This window comes from Papio anubis, chromosome 16 (genome assembly GCF_008728515.1).
Source record: "Papio anubis isolate 15944 chromosome 16, Panubis1.0, whole genome shotgun sequence".
Taxonomy (NCBI): Eukaryota; Metazoa; Chordata; class Mammalia; order Primates; family Cercopithecidae; genus Papio; species Papio anubis.
In genome coordinates, this window is record NC_044991.1 from 36,595,087 (window position 1) to 36,611,631 (window position 16,545).

General features: G+C 39.4%; 1 long non-coding RNA gene across 1 annotated transcript in view; it reads right to left on the reverse strand.

Moving 5' to 3' along the window:
- LOC103888171 overlaps positions 1-4,545 on the reverse strand; it is a 50,531-nt gene extending 45,986 nt beyond the window's left edge. The window contains exon 1 of the long non-coding RNA XR_002515258.2: positions 3,571-4,545. This is a non-coding gene — a long non-coding RNA (uncharacterized LOC103888171). The remainder of the gene's footprint in view (positions 1-3,570) is intronic.
- Positions 4,546-16,545: the final 12,000 nt, after the last annotated feature.

Below are 16,545 nucleotides of genomic sequence, written 5' to 3' on the forward strand. Positions count from 1 at the left end.
TCTCCCTTCCTACACCATATGGACTATCATTGTTGAATTCTAGAAATCTGTTTATAATTTAATCAGAGTATAGATTACATTGAGATGAGATCTGAAACTTCTTTAGTAACCATTGTCAACAAACGATTCTTGTGCTGATAGCTAGTGTACAAAACAGAACACCAACAGCACAGGATCAAAGTCTCAGAAATAACGTCATTCGGGCTTTCACTGTGAAAAAGGAGATTTTTCTAACCACGCCAGTCCTGTCTCCCCAGGTCACGGTTCTAGGTCAACCTGTATCCTCTGATGCAAGTAGATGGAATTTCTCTTGATCCATTCCTCTTCCGGAAAGAAACCCACTCTTCCAAATCCACCTTTCACGTGTTCTTCCCCTGTGACAGGAAGAGCTCAGTCCCCTCACGGTCTTCTTCCCCTTCAGACTTTGCTCGTTGGTACTATGTCCAGTGGAAACGAACCCTGGCTTACTGTCGGACATATTTACTGCTTCCGTTTACCTTTTGCCTCCCCTTGTGCTCAGTTCTCAGAGTAACAAACACACACAGACACAGACACACTCGCATACACATGTGCAAGCATAATTCATACACATTCACATACTCAGAAGCACACGCACATGACAGTCCCACGAGAGGTCCGTAAACAGTCCCACGAGAGACCGCTATTTATGCCTCTGAGACTCTCTGCTTTTCTGGGCTTCCTGGCTTGCTCCTTTTGCCGGTTTTGTCGACTTTCTATTTGTCCTCCTCACAATTCCATGCTGCCTGGACTCTGGCCAGACGTTTCTATGAACCATAGACTCCCTAGGTTCTCCTCTATTCACCTACTCACCTGTATCCCCCAAAAATGTGAGCTCAGGCTTTAGACATTGTTACATTCTGTAAATATGGTTAAATATCACTGGGGACCCACTGGAATAATAGAAATAAAATATAATATAAAATGGAAATAAGATATGTAAATTATATAAATATATAATATCTAAACTTGCAGGGAGAGAAAATCTAATAAAAATAAATTGTGAAACTTTGGCTCAATCTAAACTTCACTGAAGGAGAAAATAGAAGCATAGCAAAGAGTCAAATAGAAATTAAAAGGCAAGATGAGAAGAGGCAAGCTGAAACGTAAAAATAATTACAATACACCAGAATGAATGAAACTCACTAATGGAAGGGAGAGATTATCAGCTTGAAATAAAACAAAAACATAATCCAGCTCTACACTGTTTTCAAGCCACATAACTTAAGCTAAGGACAAGGAAAGGTTGAACAAAAGATGCAAAAATAAATGTCAGGTAAATATTAATCAAAAGTAAGCTGGGCAAACTATGTTATAATTAGACAAAATAGATTTGAAGACAAAAATCATTAAGAGGGATAGAGAGGGTGGTACGTTATGATAAAATGTCCATGTCTTCATAAAGCTGTTAACAGTTCTAAACTTGAATGCACATAATAAAGTAACCTCAAAACTTATAAAGCAAAAATTGATTCAAAACCAAAATGAGACATTGACAAACTTATTATCACGGTAGGGAATTCCTAATTACTGCTCTCATTGATATGGCCAAAGGAACAAAAAATATTAAGGATTTAACACTATCAACAAATTTAAAGAAGTCATACATCAATATGGTGACGATATTTACATAAAATTAGAATAAGAAGAGAAACAGAGAAGATAAATAGGGAAAAGAAGATGAAAATAAGAACTACCTAAAAATTTAAAACACTGATCCAAAAAGCTACTAAAACTCAAACTACAAATTATACACTATTAATAGGTCATGTAACATTTTATATCAAAGTGTATCAGACAAAGATTAATCTGTACTCAAAGAAAATTTTACAGCGTGCATGCATTTATCTAAAAATGAGAAAGACTAAAAATAAATTATCTAAACTTTTAGCTCAAAAAGCTAGAAAAAGATCAAAATAAGCATACAAGAAATTTATGAAGTGAATGAATAAAGGTAAAAGAAGCTACTAAAATATGACACCAAAGAATTACAATTAATCTATTAAGCCAAAAGATATTTTATTAAAAACTAATAAAATAGGCAAAGCCTTAGAAAATCTAAGAAATTAGTAAAGAATAAACAATTTTAAGAATAAGAAAGAGAATATAGAATTGTAGAAAAGACTTTTTTAATTAGTAAAATTAACTTTAAGAAAAAAGCAGAAAGGCTGAGTAGATGATAAACTTTGCAAGAAACTGTAAAAGCATTCAAAGCTTTAGTCCTTTAATAAAAAACAGGGGGAAAAAAAGGACACTAGGCCCACACAGATTTAGGGATGAGGTACTACTGAACATTAAAGAAATAGACCCTCTAGTACAGTAATTGCTCAGGAGAACAGAAAAAGATGAAAAGTTACTCAATTCATTTCACTAGTTAAAAAAAAAAAAATCCAAATCAGGGAAGGACAACTCCAGAAAACAAAATAATAAGTGCTACTCTTTAGTGAATATGCACCCAAAAACCTTAGTATAATACTAGCAAATTCAACAACATATATTAAAAGAATCATATGTTATATCCAAATAAAGATTATATTAAGAATACAAGATTCATTTGAAATCACAAAGATCTATTTATGTTAACAACTGTTAATATATTAAATTAGAAAAACTATATGATAATCTCAATAGAGATTTGATAAAGTTCAAAAAATGATTTGATAAAGTTCAAAACAACACCTGATAAAAATAAAAATAAAAAAACATGTTTAGCAAACTAGACATCAAAAAGAATGTGCTAAATTCAATCTACTAGAAGTCTCTAGCAAATCTCATGCTTAATGGTGAGACATGTAAATGACAAGACCGAACTACTCTCACCATAACCATTCAATATCCTATTGGAAGTACTTGTCAACACAACAGAATAAGAAAAAGAAATGACACTGACAAAGGAAAGGAAAACTGTTATTTTCTGCACATGATATGATTATCTAGAAAATTCAAGATTAACTGGCAAATTTATTTATTTACATGAGAACTGAGTAAAGTTGCAGAATATAAAGATCAACATACACAGATCATTTAAATTCCATTCAATCTACAAAGGCAAAACCAACTATTAAATGGCTAGAAATAGAAATAAACAGGAGGAAAAAAGAAAATGAAAAGAAAAAAAAAGGAATATTTAAAACCTAGAGGAAAAAATTACAAAATTTTACTAACAGCCGTAAAAGAAAGACTTGAATAAGCAGAGACATGTACTGGAGTCTAACAAAGGTAGATTTATCGTAAAGCTAAAGGAGCTTAAGCTTTGGAATTCCCACTTAGAGAGAGACAAAGCCCAAGTCTCAGTGGGCAGCTCCAATTTAGGGAGTCACAGGGACCTAAGCCCCTTTCACTTTGTGGCCCCCTGTATCGGTTAGCTATTTCTGCATAACAGATTACTCCCAAAACTTAGCAGCTTAAAACAACAAACATTATCAGTTTTCATACGTAAGAAACTTGGGAGTGGCTTATCTGGGTGGTTCTGGCTTAGAGTCTCTTGTAGGGTGGCAGTCATCTGAAGATTGAACTGGGACTGGAGCATCCACTTTTAAGATGGTCACTCACATGAGAATTTGTGCTGGCAGCCAGCAGGAGGTCTCAGTTCCCCACCATGTGGACCTCTCCACAAGACTGCTTGAGTGTCCTTATGACATAGTGACAGGCTTCCACCAAAGAGAGTGATGCAAGAGAGGTTACAGCAGAAGCCACATAGCTTTTATGACCTCACCTTGGGAGTCACACACTGCCCTTTCTGCAATATCCTATTGGTGGCACACATCCATCGTATTAAGTACAGTAGAGGATTACATGGGGCGTGAACACCAGGAGGCAAGGATCATTGGAGAATATCTTGAAATTTTGCTACCACACCCCATCTTCAAAACATGGCACCCAAGTTTGCTGCAGAAATGGAAACAAGCACGGAGGATTGCACAGGAAGTTTTCATGGGTCAGGTCCCAAAATGGCAAACATCACTCCTGCTCACACTCTTCTGGCTGGAACTCTGTCACGTGACCATACCTAATCCTAAAAGAGGCTGCAGAATTATGTCTAGCTGGAAGAAGTGGGTTTGGAGATTAGCTAACAGTTAGCCTGCAGTTACATAAATTCAATACTCATAACACTAACAATGAATAAAAGAGAGAAATTGGATACCTTATGCAACATCAAAGTGAGAGAGAGTTGCAGAAGCAATATTCAAGACCAGATCTGCTTGGATGCTGCCAAAGGGAGATGTGGCTGGTTAATCTGATAGGGATTTTACAATATAGTTGAAACATAAATATGTCAACTTGCAATCATAAGATAGATTAGGAAATACTAAGGGCTATAGTAGAAGATAAGGAAACCACTCTGCAGGCAGAGATGATGAGGCAAGTGAACCTTCCAGGTAAAATATCTTTTGTCTTGGTCCGTAAGAGAAGCCTTCATGGAAGAGAAGACAAATCGATTTAAATCAGAGCTAAAGGAGAGAAAATATATTCCAGAATGAGAGAACAAGGGCGAATCAGGCGTTGTTTTGAATTTTCAGGCTTCCAGGGTGAACAAGGACACTGAAGCCTGAAACCTTAGTCGTGAGAGGCCCCAGGTGATTGACACAGAAAGGCTGCAGGTGGGTAGCGAAAGTGCGGTTGAGTAGGTGAGCTGGAGTGAAGCACGATAAGCCTTGAATGCCGCGCTAGCCCCGGACCCCGCCTCTGTCTGGGAGTTTACGGACGGGGTGTTGTCCATAAATCACGCGCTCCACCCTGTGATTCCCACATCACTTCCGCAGAAGTGGTAAGGGTGGCACAAGGGGGCCAAGGGCTGGCCGAAGGGAGAGCAGCTGGGGTCTAACGGACGGCGGAGGGAGATGGAAGGAGACTGCAGCTGAGCTGCAGCAAAGCGTTAAAGAGGAGAGGCTGGGGCCGGGCGCGGTGGCTCACGCCTGTAATCCCAGCACTTTGGGAGGCCGAGACAGGCGGATCACAAGGTCGGGAAATCGAGACCACAGTGAAACCCCGTCTCTACTAAAAATACAAAAAATTAGCCGGGCGCGGTGGCGGGCGCCTGTAGTCTCAGCTACTCAGGAGGCTGAGGCAGGAGAATGGCGTGAACCCGGGAGGCGGAGCTTGCAGTGAGCTGAGATCAGGCCACGGCACTCCAGCCTGGGCGACAGAGCGAGACTCCCTCTCAAAAAAAAAAAAAAAAAAAAAAAAAAAAAGAAGAAGAGAAGCTGGATGCGAACCTCCAGGGACACGGCCTCAGTGGGCTTCAGGGTCATGGGCGATAACGCCCCTCTCGGCTCTGCATCCGCACAAGCAAAGATCTGCAGCTGCACCTGTTATGGACTGCTATGGGCTCCGTGTTTTCCAGATACCTTTTGTTATCTGTCCCGGATTTTAAAGAGGGAGGTTTTGGGATTTTGTGTTTTTTGTGTTTGCTTGCTTGCTTGTTTATTTTTCAGAGGAAAGTGGGATGCAATTTCAGAGTTAAATTGATTCTTTCCCTCCCTCTAGTGAAAAGATGAACTAACAACTTAGGTGCAGTGCTTCTAATCTGTATAACCATAAGCCAGCAGTTTTTTATCTAAGGTCGTGTGTCTTCTTGTATGCCGATGTGATAAGTTAGTGATAATAACAACAGCTACCATTCACCAAAAAAGTACTATGAACCACCCATTGGGCTAAGCAATTTAATTGATTTGATTTCTTTCTCTGAGGTAAACATATCGTTTTTATGCCCACTTCACAGATAAAAGAAGTGAGGTTTAGGTCAGCCTTATTTGGCTCCAGACCTCACAGTTAGTGACGGTGACAAATACAGGTTTCAACACCAAAGTTTCCTCCAATCCAGCAGTTTCTAGTATCCTTTTTTCTGTTCAATTCCACATGTTTCACAATCTTTGTGAATAAAAATAACAACTAGTAAATATTTTCACTAGGTCAGTCTACAGTATTGTGTGATGGTTAAGCAGACCACTGACTCTGGAGTGAGACTACACAGCTCAGATCCCGGCCTTGGGTTCATCATCTGTAAAATGAGAATAATAACATGTACCTCATACGGATGCTGTGATGATTAAATAAAATTGTGCTTGCAATGCACTTAGTATGGGGTCTCGTACCTGGGGACCGCTAAGTGCCTGTCATCCATTATCACTATGGGCGTCATCACCATCACCATCTTTATTATCACTGTGGTTTTGAAATTTATGGTACTTAGCTGGTACCATGCTAAGCCTCTGTCCACCACCACCACCACAGATTAACTCATTTATTTCTCACAACACCCTTGTAAGAAAACTGGGGCTGAGAGAAGCTCCATAGATTGCCAAAATCATCACCTTGTGGGCAGCCCAGCTGGTATTCTAACCAGATCCAACCTGGAAGAAACCATGCTCCTCTGCTGCTTGTTGTTCACAGAGAATAATGACCTGATATAAAATCAATTCGGAAAGAAAAGCTTGATCGGTCATTATTTGCAGTCAGTAGAGTTGTGCAGCACTGTAGGTATCATTTTTTAAAAAAAGAAAATTAAACACTGCCCTCAAAGATCTTGCAGTTCAATAAGTATGTAAGTTAATTACACTACAAGACAGAAAAACACCACTCCTATCAAAGTGGCACCAAAAGTGCTGGGCAGGGATGCTGGGGGGCGTCGGAGAAGGTTGCACGGTGAGTGTGGCATCTGAGCTAGACCCCAAAGGATAAGTCGGGCATTTAAGAGACACACTGGGGCAAAATCATTTAAGACTAAGTAAAGAGCTTGAGGAATAATAAATAAATAAAAAACAACTCTAGTCCTGGAGTTTGACATGTTTCAGATGTGAAGTCTGGTGCGGTTAGAAAAAGTGGCGTGTATCCAAGGAATACTAGTCCTTTACAAGACTAATAATAGCTGCTATTCTGTAAAGGGGAGAAACAGATTCCATGGTCACATAAGTTGGGAAACATTAAGTTAAACAAAATTAAACACATTTCTTCATTTCAGAACTTCTCAAGAGTCTAGAATGTCCTAATGCACCATTTGAATATCCAAGAGTGAGGCAAAGGGAGCAGTGCTTTCCAGTTTCTTACCCTGAAACCCTTCTGCAGAGGAGCATCTCAAAGTATCCACATTCTGTGGAACACACTTTGGAAAAGTGCTGGTCTCGAGCACATGGAGCATGGAGATAGAGGAACATGCAAGATAGGAAAAAATGGAAGAAGGGAAAAATGGAACAAGGACAGGACAGCTTCGAATGCCAGAAAAAATGATTTAAACTTTTATTTGTAAGTAACAGAGGTTTTGGTGGTAGGGGCGACATGGTCAGATTCACCATTTAGAAAGACTGCTCTGGTTGCAAAATGGAGGGATAAATGAAGGGAGAGAGTAGAAGGAGTCATGAGATGACTGAACAGGCGTGATGAGGAATGATGGGAACATGAACCCAGTGATGGGGAGGAGAAGCCTCATTCGGGAAGTATTCACAGGACAGAATGGAGCGGTTTTGGTGAGGAGTCGTATATGGAAGATAGGAACAGCAAATTGCTTAGAAGTGCAGAGCTTGCTTAACTAAAGGAAGTAATGCTGAAAATGGAAAATATTCAGTGTTTTTGTAGTGGGGTGAAAAGGAGGATTATGGAGAGAAAATAATGAACTTGGTTCAGGACATGCTGAGTTTGAGATCCACCAAGGCCGTCGGGTGCTGCAATTGTCACTTATTGTGACGAGTGCTGTCAGCATCTCTTAGGAGTTTGTGTAGAGGTAGAACTAGACATGTTAGAGTCATCAGCTCATACATGGAGGGTAAACAGAAGACAAGAAGAGGAAGCGCCTTGCGAAGTATGCAGAGAAAAGACTCTCCGGGCCAGTGTCCTGTGGACTTAGACCTCTGCTCCAGGTCAGTAAAGTTTCACCCTTCATCCACTCCGCTGCTGATCAGTGCCCAATTCTCTGCTCCTCTCTACCTTGTCTCTGCAGAAACTCACCTTGGAACTCAGTTCTCTCATCTGCTCTTGGGTGCTTCCTTCTGCAGATGGGCCCACCAGTAATAATCTACTCATCTGATCAGCACAAGAGGCTTTACTCTTCAGGCTTAGCTCTCAAAGGAAGTCCTGGCAAGTACAACAATGAACACCATCATCTTGATTTGGGCTCCCCCAATGCAGGCTATGAGACAAGGTTTCATGTGCAGAGTCTAGTTAGGAGATATTCCCAGAAAGCACTGCTAGGGGAGTGAGAAAGTAAAGGAAGGGAAGGAATCCAGTAAAAGGTTGGGCAAAGGAGGAAGTTCCTTCTGTGGTCAACTGGGCCCCAATCCCACCGGGGAACTATGAGGAACTATATGGAATATACCTGATGGTTCTCCCTCATGGTGGCAGGGTGTGGCTGTGTATACCCATCAGTTCCTATCTATCATCCACGAATGGCTACAGGCCATTGCTTCTACATTAACTCCCAGGAATTCATATGCCCAGGACAACAAGCTCCCAAGTCCAGGAAAAGCTCAGGAAGAATCTCAGGGTTCCTAGTAGGAAGATGTTGGTACATAAGATGATCAGTGCTAAACACCAAGGATGCACAAAGGTGGGGCAGCCACTAATAACCAAAGAAGCAGCTCCCTGTTTAACTGGAGACAGAGTCTTTGGTAAGGGAGAGGAAGAGGGCTTCTCTCCTGAGAAACTGGCCAATACCATCCCCAAGGAGAAACCTGAGTCAAATGTGCTTATTTCATGCAGTTAGCAGTATATTTTAATGATCCTGAAAGTTCAGCAGTCGCCACCAGCACCAAATTTCTCTTGGCTCTCCCTCATTTTCTATATATAGGTCAAAGAACTCTCAGCCTCACATGAAAGCATTATTGACCAAAATTGTTTCAAATGTCAAATACACATCCCAAAAATGAAAACCAATCAAACCAAGGCTTAGAGAAAGTATGTATATGTCGGACTTACCCTATAAATTACTTCTACCTTTGATTAAATTCCTCTCTCTAACAAGTTTCTAGACTATCAATTATTATAATGGACAGGGCTGCTGGACTTCTAAAGGAGGCTTAGTAATTGCATTCAAATGTATTCTTTAGAAACATGGTCAGGACCTGGCATTTGAATGCCAGCCTGGAGTAGTGAAAGACACGAGGAAGAATGAACACAAAGAAATGGTTAGCCAGCTGGTCAACCAGCAATCCTGATTCATAGCAGGGTATGTTTAATATTCAAATACACAACCTGGGTAAACTTAATTTCCATGGAAGTGATGTTTACCAAATTGAGCACTGCACTTTTCTGAATTCTGGAAAATGAGCATACAGCTGTAGAATTTTGCAGCTCACGTATCTCAAGGACTTTTGGGCTATCATTTGCTTCAGTGAAATAAATGGCCATGCAAAGAATTTGCAGCCACAGGCCTAACAGAGAAGAAGAAAACCATCACTGTTGGTTTTTTTCTAAGTCACAAACTTAAGTGAAAATAAGTCAATGTTGCCTTTTCCCAATCTCAACAGGGTGCTGAAGTTTTTTGGCTGGGTTTCTGGTATTTACTGCTCAGAAAATTTGTCTCCAGAGTCATATTTTTACAAGGACAGATTTTCCATAAAAAGCAAATTTTGGACATCAACTTGTTCTAAGACAAAAAAAAAATTATTTGTAGAGCTAGCCCTAAGAAAAATTGAGCTGCCTTACCTATAAAATGGTAATAATACCTGTTGTGAAGATTAAATGCAATAACAGTGCTGAGCCAGGGCCTGGCACAAGAGTTGAATAAATTGTGCTCACCTCCCCAGGTCCCCGAAGGAGCCGCACTGCCAAGTCTGAGGGATATCGTTTTTCTGAGTCTGATAATTTCTAGATCAGTAAACAGTCAGGGCTTACTCAGGGAGTTTGAACCTCATGGGTGGCATAGAATTAAGGACTCACTACATGGACTAGATCTTGGGCAAGCAATGTGGGAGCTGGTGGAAAAGCCTAGAAAGGTCATTGCTTCTGCATCTGACAGGGGCCTAAAGTCACTGAGGTCAGCAGGAAAGGCTAGCTGGAAGAAAAGCTAGGTGTGAAGAAGGAACCCACAGGGATAGACTGGAGCCCATGTCTATTCTCACCACCATCAAACTTGATGATGCAGTTAACATGGAGAAGATAACTGGTGCATATGCCATAGAGCTATACCCGTGCAGCCCAGGACTTGGAGAAGCTGAAGGAAGGGGTGGATGGGAGCCGAGGGAACTGAGGGTCCAGTGCAGCGCTGCCCACAGCCTCCAAGTGAGTGAGTGTTCACAGGTGTTGAGGCTTCCCTTCTGCCTTCCAGACCCACACAACAAAAAACTAGAGCCACGCAGGGGAGGGAGCTCTGGGAAATGTAGTTCCACCAAAGCTAAGTTGACAGAGCAGGAAGCCATTACAACTTACCTGAATAACGGATTACGGTGCTTGCTCCCAGAAAGCTGCTGGGAAGCAAGATAATGCATACAACAATATCCTATATATTTTGCCTCAACACACAAACTTGAGTTCCCCATTCTCTGTACTATGTAAATCTACCCAGAGACTTAAAACACACACAGCTATCCCTTGCTGAAAAACTTTATTCATGAAAATCTGTCCATAACTTAAAAGTCATTAACCTTCAGTTTTTTCATAAATATTAATGGGTAGGGAATAGAATGTACTTCATTTCAACCCAAGTTTTAAAACATTTACAGATAGAAAAATGTATCACTTAAACAACAAAAAGAAATTGACATAAGCAATGAACAGCAATATGAAAATTAAAATTAAGTTTATACATAAAATATAAAATAGTAAAAATTACTCTCATTCTCTCTTCTTTTTTCTGCACATTTTATTCATCAATTCTTAATTATACACTTAATAAATGTAGTGCAGAAAAACATAGGGCAAAATAAAGGCTGAACATGAAAGTGCTTTAACATGTATGTGAATGGTACACATGTGGAAGAGACTCAACATGTGTAGAAGATGCTGCCACTTCACACCTCACTTGGTGTAAACACATGAAGGAAAATTTTGTGGGCTCACCCAAATAGGGCACACAGTTCAAAAGTGTCCCATGTGGTATTCTTTGACTAGTGAACATGGCGTTGAGTAAATTAATGAGTGTGTCTTTCCCTGAAACTGTAATATCAAAAAATTAATTCTTATACTGTGTTTATTTAGTGCATTTTGGAATAAGAAGCTTATTATACAAAAATAAGATGATGAAATGTATATGGAACCCAGAAAGGACCCAAACAGCCAAAGCAATCCTATGCAAAAAGAACAAAGCTGAAGGCATCAAATTACCTGACTTCAAAGTATACTACAAGTCTATAGTGACCAAAACAGCATGGTACTAGTATAAAAATAGACACATAGATCAGTGGAACAGAACAGAGAACACAGAAATAAATTCACATATCTACAGCCAACTGATCTTTGACAAAGTCAACAAAAGCACACATTTGGGAAGGGACACCCTTTTCAATGACTGGTGCTGAGAAAATTGGATTGTCATATGCAGAAGGATGAAACCGGACCTCTGTCTCTCACCATATGCAAAAACCAACTCAAGATGAATTAGACTTAAATAAGATCTGAAACTATAAAAATACTAGAAAAAAACCTTGGGAAAACATTTCTGGACATTGGTCCAGGCGAAGAATTCATGACTAATACCTCAGAAACAGATGCAACAAAACAAAAACAGACAAATGGGACTTAATTAAATGAAGAAGTTTCACAGCAAAAGAAACAATCACTAGAGTGAACAAACAGCTTGCAGAGTGGGAGAAAATATTTGCAAACTATCCATCTGACAGGGGACTAATATGCAGAATTTACAAGGAACTCAAACACTCAAAAAAAAGAAAGAAAGCAAATAACCCCATTAAAAAGTGAGCAAAAGACATGCAGAGACATTTTTTGAAAGAAAATATACAAATGGCCAATAAGCATATGAAAAAATGTTCAACATCACCAATCATCAGAGAAATGCAAATTAAAACCACAATGACATATCATCTTATACCAGTCAGAATGGTTATTATAAAGTCAAAAATAGGTAGAGTGCAGTGGCTCACGCCTGTAATCCTAGCACTTTGGGAGGTCAAGGCAGGTGGATCACCTGAGGTCAGGAGTTCAAGACCAGCCTAGCCAACATGGTGAAACCCCATCTCTACTAAAAAAAAAAATTAAAAAATTAGTTGGGTGTGGTGCTGGGCACCTCAGCTACTTGGGAGGCTGAGGCAGGAGAATCACTTGAACCTGGGAGGCGGGGCAACAAGAGTGAAACTTACACACACACACACAAAAAAAAGTCAAAAATAACAAATGTCAGCGAGATGCAAAGAAAAGGTAGTGCAAACACACTGTTAGTGGGAACATAAGTTAGTACCACCTCTATGGGAAACAGTATAGAGATTTCTCAAAAGAACTACCATTCAATTCAGTAATCCTACTACTGGCTATCTACACAAAGGAAAAGAAATCATTATATCAAAATGATACCTGCACTTATGTGTTTATTGCAGCACTATTCACAATAGCAATGATTTGGAATCAACCTAAGTGTCCATCAGTGGATGACTGATTAAAGAAAAAAAATAGAGAGAGAGAGAGAGAGAGAGATCACATTTTAGATATATATAAAGAAAATGTTATGTATTATGTGATATGTATATAAAATACTACTCAGCTGCAAAAAGAATGAAACCATGTTTTTTATAGCAATATGGATGGAATTGGATGCCACTATTTAAATGAAATAACTCAGAAACAGAAAGTCAAATACCACATGTTCTCACTTATAAGGCGGAGCTAAATAATGAGTACACATAGACATTGGCAGTGGAGTAATGCACACTGCAGACTCAGAAGGTGGGAGGGTGGGGGTGTGAGAGGTGAGAAATTACTTAATAGGTACAATGTACGTTACTTGAGTGGTGGATACACTAACAACCCAGACTTCACCGCTATGCAATACAGCCATGGAACAAAACTGCATTTGTACCTCTTAAACTTTTACAAACTTTTTAAAGGGGAAAAGTGGAAAACAAAAGCTGGAAAGTGGTACAGTTTTTCAGAAGTCATGATGATGAATGTTTGACATCATTTGAGTCACTACGTCAGTGAAGTCTTATAGGTCCTTCACATATGTGCCTCATCCAATTCTCAAAGCCACTGTCAAAGTGAGATTTTCATTTTAAAAAATGAAGTATGATAGGTTCCTGAAACACCGTTTACATTGCTAGAAATATCTTCTGTGTTCAGAAATTTGACTCCCAAAGCAAAAGAAATTGGGAAACCTGACAGACCGCGCTAACTGCCTATCCAATATTCATTCTTCTCCTTTCCTTACTAAGAGAAAGCCAATTTCATTGGGACAACAATGTGCCTTGTTAAAAATATTGAGCCTTCCAGACTTCCCTGCAGCTAAGAGTGGCCATGTGACTCAGTTCTGTGCAATTAGACATAAGCAGAAATGTACCAAATGGAACTTCTGGGGAAGTATTGTTCCCCAGATAAGCAGCGTAGATTCAGCTGAGTGTTCACCTTTGCTCTTTCCTTCTTTCCCCACCCGGAATGCATTCTCTATGCCTGGAGACCCATCCTATGATACTGAGAGCAAAAGTCTCCAACTTAGGGTGCCGAGCCTGAAGAGGGAGGCAACCTGGACATTTATATAATATCGGGAGCCCTGTGCTGGCCCTGAGTCATCCACCACTCGCCTTCCCACTGCATGGGAAAGAATAGCTGCTGTCATTTAACTTTTCTGTTCCATCCAATTGAATTCATAATTATTATAGAAAACATATTATTTCAGTTTACAGCTTATATTTCCAGTGTTCCACATGTTACAAACAGGGCTTACTGTTTTAAAAAAGTAAACTGGCTCTGTGATAACATAAAACAGCAACTAGATTTATCAAAAAATATATATTTTAAGAAATATGCACAAAATAAGAAATATTTAAATTAATAATCATTTCATTTTCATGGCCCAAAAATAAATACTTTGAAAATATTTCTTTTAGCTTACTAAAAAATTGTATTTCAGGTCAATGATGATAAAATATGATAATGTATCTCTGAATAGGATGGGTCATGGCCATGGGATTTACTTGTTAGTTCGTTTATTGATCTATTATTTGTTTATATGTAGAATCTTCACATACACAAACGTCTCATTAAAAATGTTTTTAATGAAAGATGAATGTACCACAGTGATTAAAATAGGGAGAAAAAATTAATAAAACATGTTTTTAAAAAGAGAACATAATCATAATTAAAAGCTAACTCAAGAATATTAAGTAGCCAGGCATGATGTCTCACACCTGTAATCCCAGCACTTTGGGAGGCCTAGGAAGGCAAGTGGTTTGAGTTCAGGAGTTCAAGACCATCCTGGGCAATATGGTGAAATCCTGTCTCTACAAAAAATATAAACATTAGCCGGGCATGATGGTGTGTGCCTGTAGTCCCAACTACTTGGGAGGCTAAGGCAGGAGGATCAAGCACAGGAAGTGGAGGCTGCAGTGAGCCATGACTGTGCTACCCCCACTTCAGCCTGGGCGATTGAGTGAGACCCTATCTCAGAAATAAAAATAAGAAAAAAGAAGAAGAATGAGTACAGCTAAATATTACATTTTGCTCTGAGCCTCCTGTAAGTCAAAGAAAAGAAACAAACATATTGAGTAACAGTACCCTTGTCAACTACCAGAAGGAAATGTGCCAGTTCATAAAAAAAAAAAAAGTCTGTTTACTAGCCAAAGAAAAAAACTAAGATAAATTTATTATATAAATATTTAAATAAGGTACCTCCGATCCTCCAATGATATAACAGTAGTTTGCATTTGTCCAGCACTTTACAATTTGCAAAGTATTTTTATTTTATCTTATGGCAACCCAAAAAAGTAGGCAAAGCAGGTATTACAATGATCCTTTTACAGATGAAGGAACTGAGGCTCTAAGGCTGATACTATTAGCATAGCTCCACTAGACAGATCAGAAACTGAGGCTTACAAAGCTTAATAGAAAGCACCTGAAGAGATAGTAATGTTGGTTACTGAAATGAAGAAGGCTTGGGATGAAAGGAATACCATGGATGGATAAAATGCTTAGTCTATGTTAAGCTGGAGTTTCCTAAAAGACATGTTAAGGGAGCAGTTTCATACATGAATCTGGTGCTCAGGGGAGAAGCTCAGACTGGAGAAATCAATTAGGAATCATAAAGTATACACGGTGTTTAACATTATGGATCTGTTGACATCATCAACATATGAGAAAGTACATGTGAAGGCCAAGGACTGAGACATGCCAACATTTAGCAGGAAAGGGGATGGAGGGGAGGTGAGGGCAACAGAAAAAAAAACAGGTAAGCACATTGTGATGGCATTTCAAAAAGGAGAAAGTGGTCACCGAAGTCAAATACTGCTGAGATGTCAGGTAAGATTTGGATATTGGCTTGCCAAGACCAGGCCACCAGTGGTTTTGATGAGAGACAATGCAGTGATGGGGATGACAGCCCTACTGGAGAACACAAAGAAGGGAATAAAGCGAAGAAGGGAGACAGCACCCATGAAGATCTCTGGACATCTGTTACAAACAGGAGCAGGAAAGTAAGTGATAGCTGAGTGTGGACTTCAAGTCAGGAAACAGCGAAAGCAACCAAGGCAAATTCTGAAGGGGACACAGGAAGGATGAAACTCACCAGTTTCTCTTTCCAACTCAGAACCTAAGGTCACACTTTTGTGTTTTCATAAATCTCATGTTGCATAGATTTCTTTTACCAGCCACAGCAAGAAGGATATGCAAAGAATATTTCTCCTATCTGTCCAAACTCTAAGTAAGAGATGTTCTAGCAATTCAATCAATACATTCCTACAGTGCCCCTCTTATTTTTTTATGCCTTTGTGTGGCTTTTTTACTTCTAAACGTTGCCTCCTGGTCCTCATCTCCATGCCTTCACAGTTCTCAGAATAATTGGACAAAACCTAAGCATACCTTTATGACTTGGGGCCCAGGGCCCTGCAGGGGAAGGCAGAAGGTAATGGGAAAGGGTAGATGACATTTAAAAGTTATATCTTGCAACAAAAGCAAAAAAAATGACAAATGGGATCTAATTAAACCAAGACCCTCTGCACAACAAAAGAAGCTATCACCAGAGTGAAGAGATGACATACAGAATGGGAGAAAATATTTGCAATCTATCCATCTGACAAAGGTCTAATATCCAGAATCTACAAGGAAATTAAACAAATTTACAAGAAATAAACCACATAACCCCTTTTAAAAGTGTGCCAAGGACATGAACAAACACTTCTCAAAAGAAGACATACATGCAGCCAACAAACATATGAACAAAAGCTCAACATCACTAGTCATTAGAGAAATGCAAATCAAAACCATAATGAGATACCATCTCACGCCAGTCAAAATGACTATTATTAAAAGGTCACGAAACAACAGATACTGGCAAGGTGTGGAGAAAATAGAACGCTTTTACACTGTTCGTGGGAGTGTAAATTAGTTCAACCATTGTAGAAAACAGTGTGGTGATTCCTCAAAGACCCAGAGGCAGAA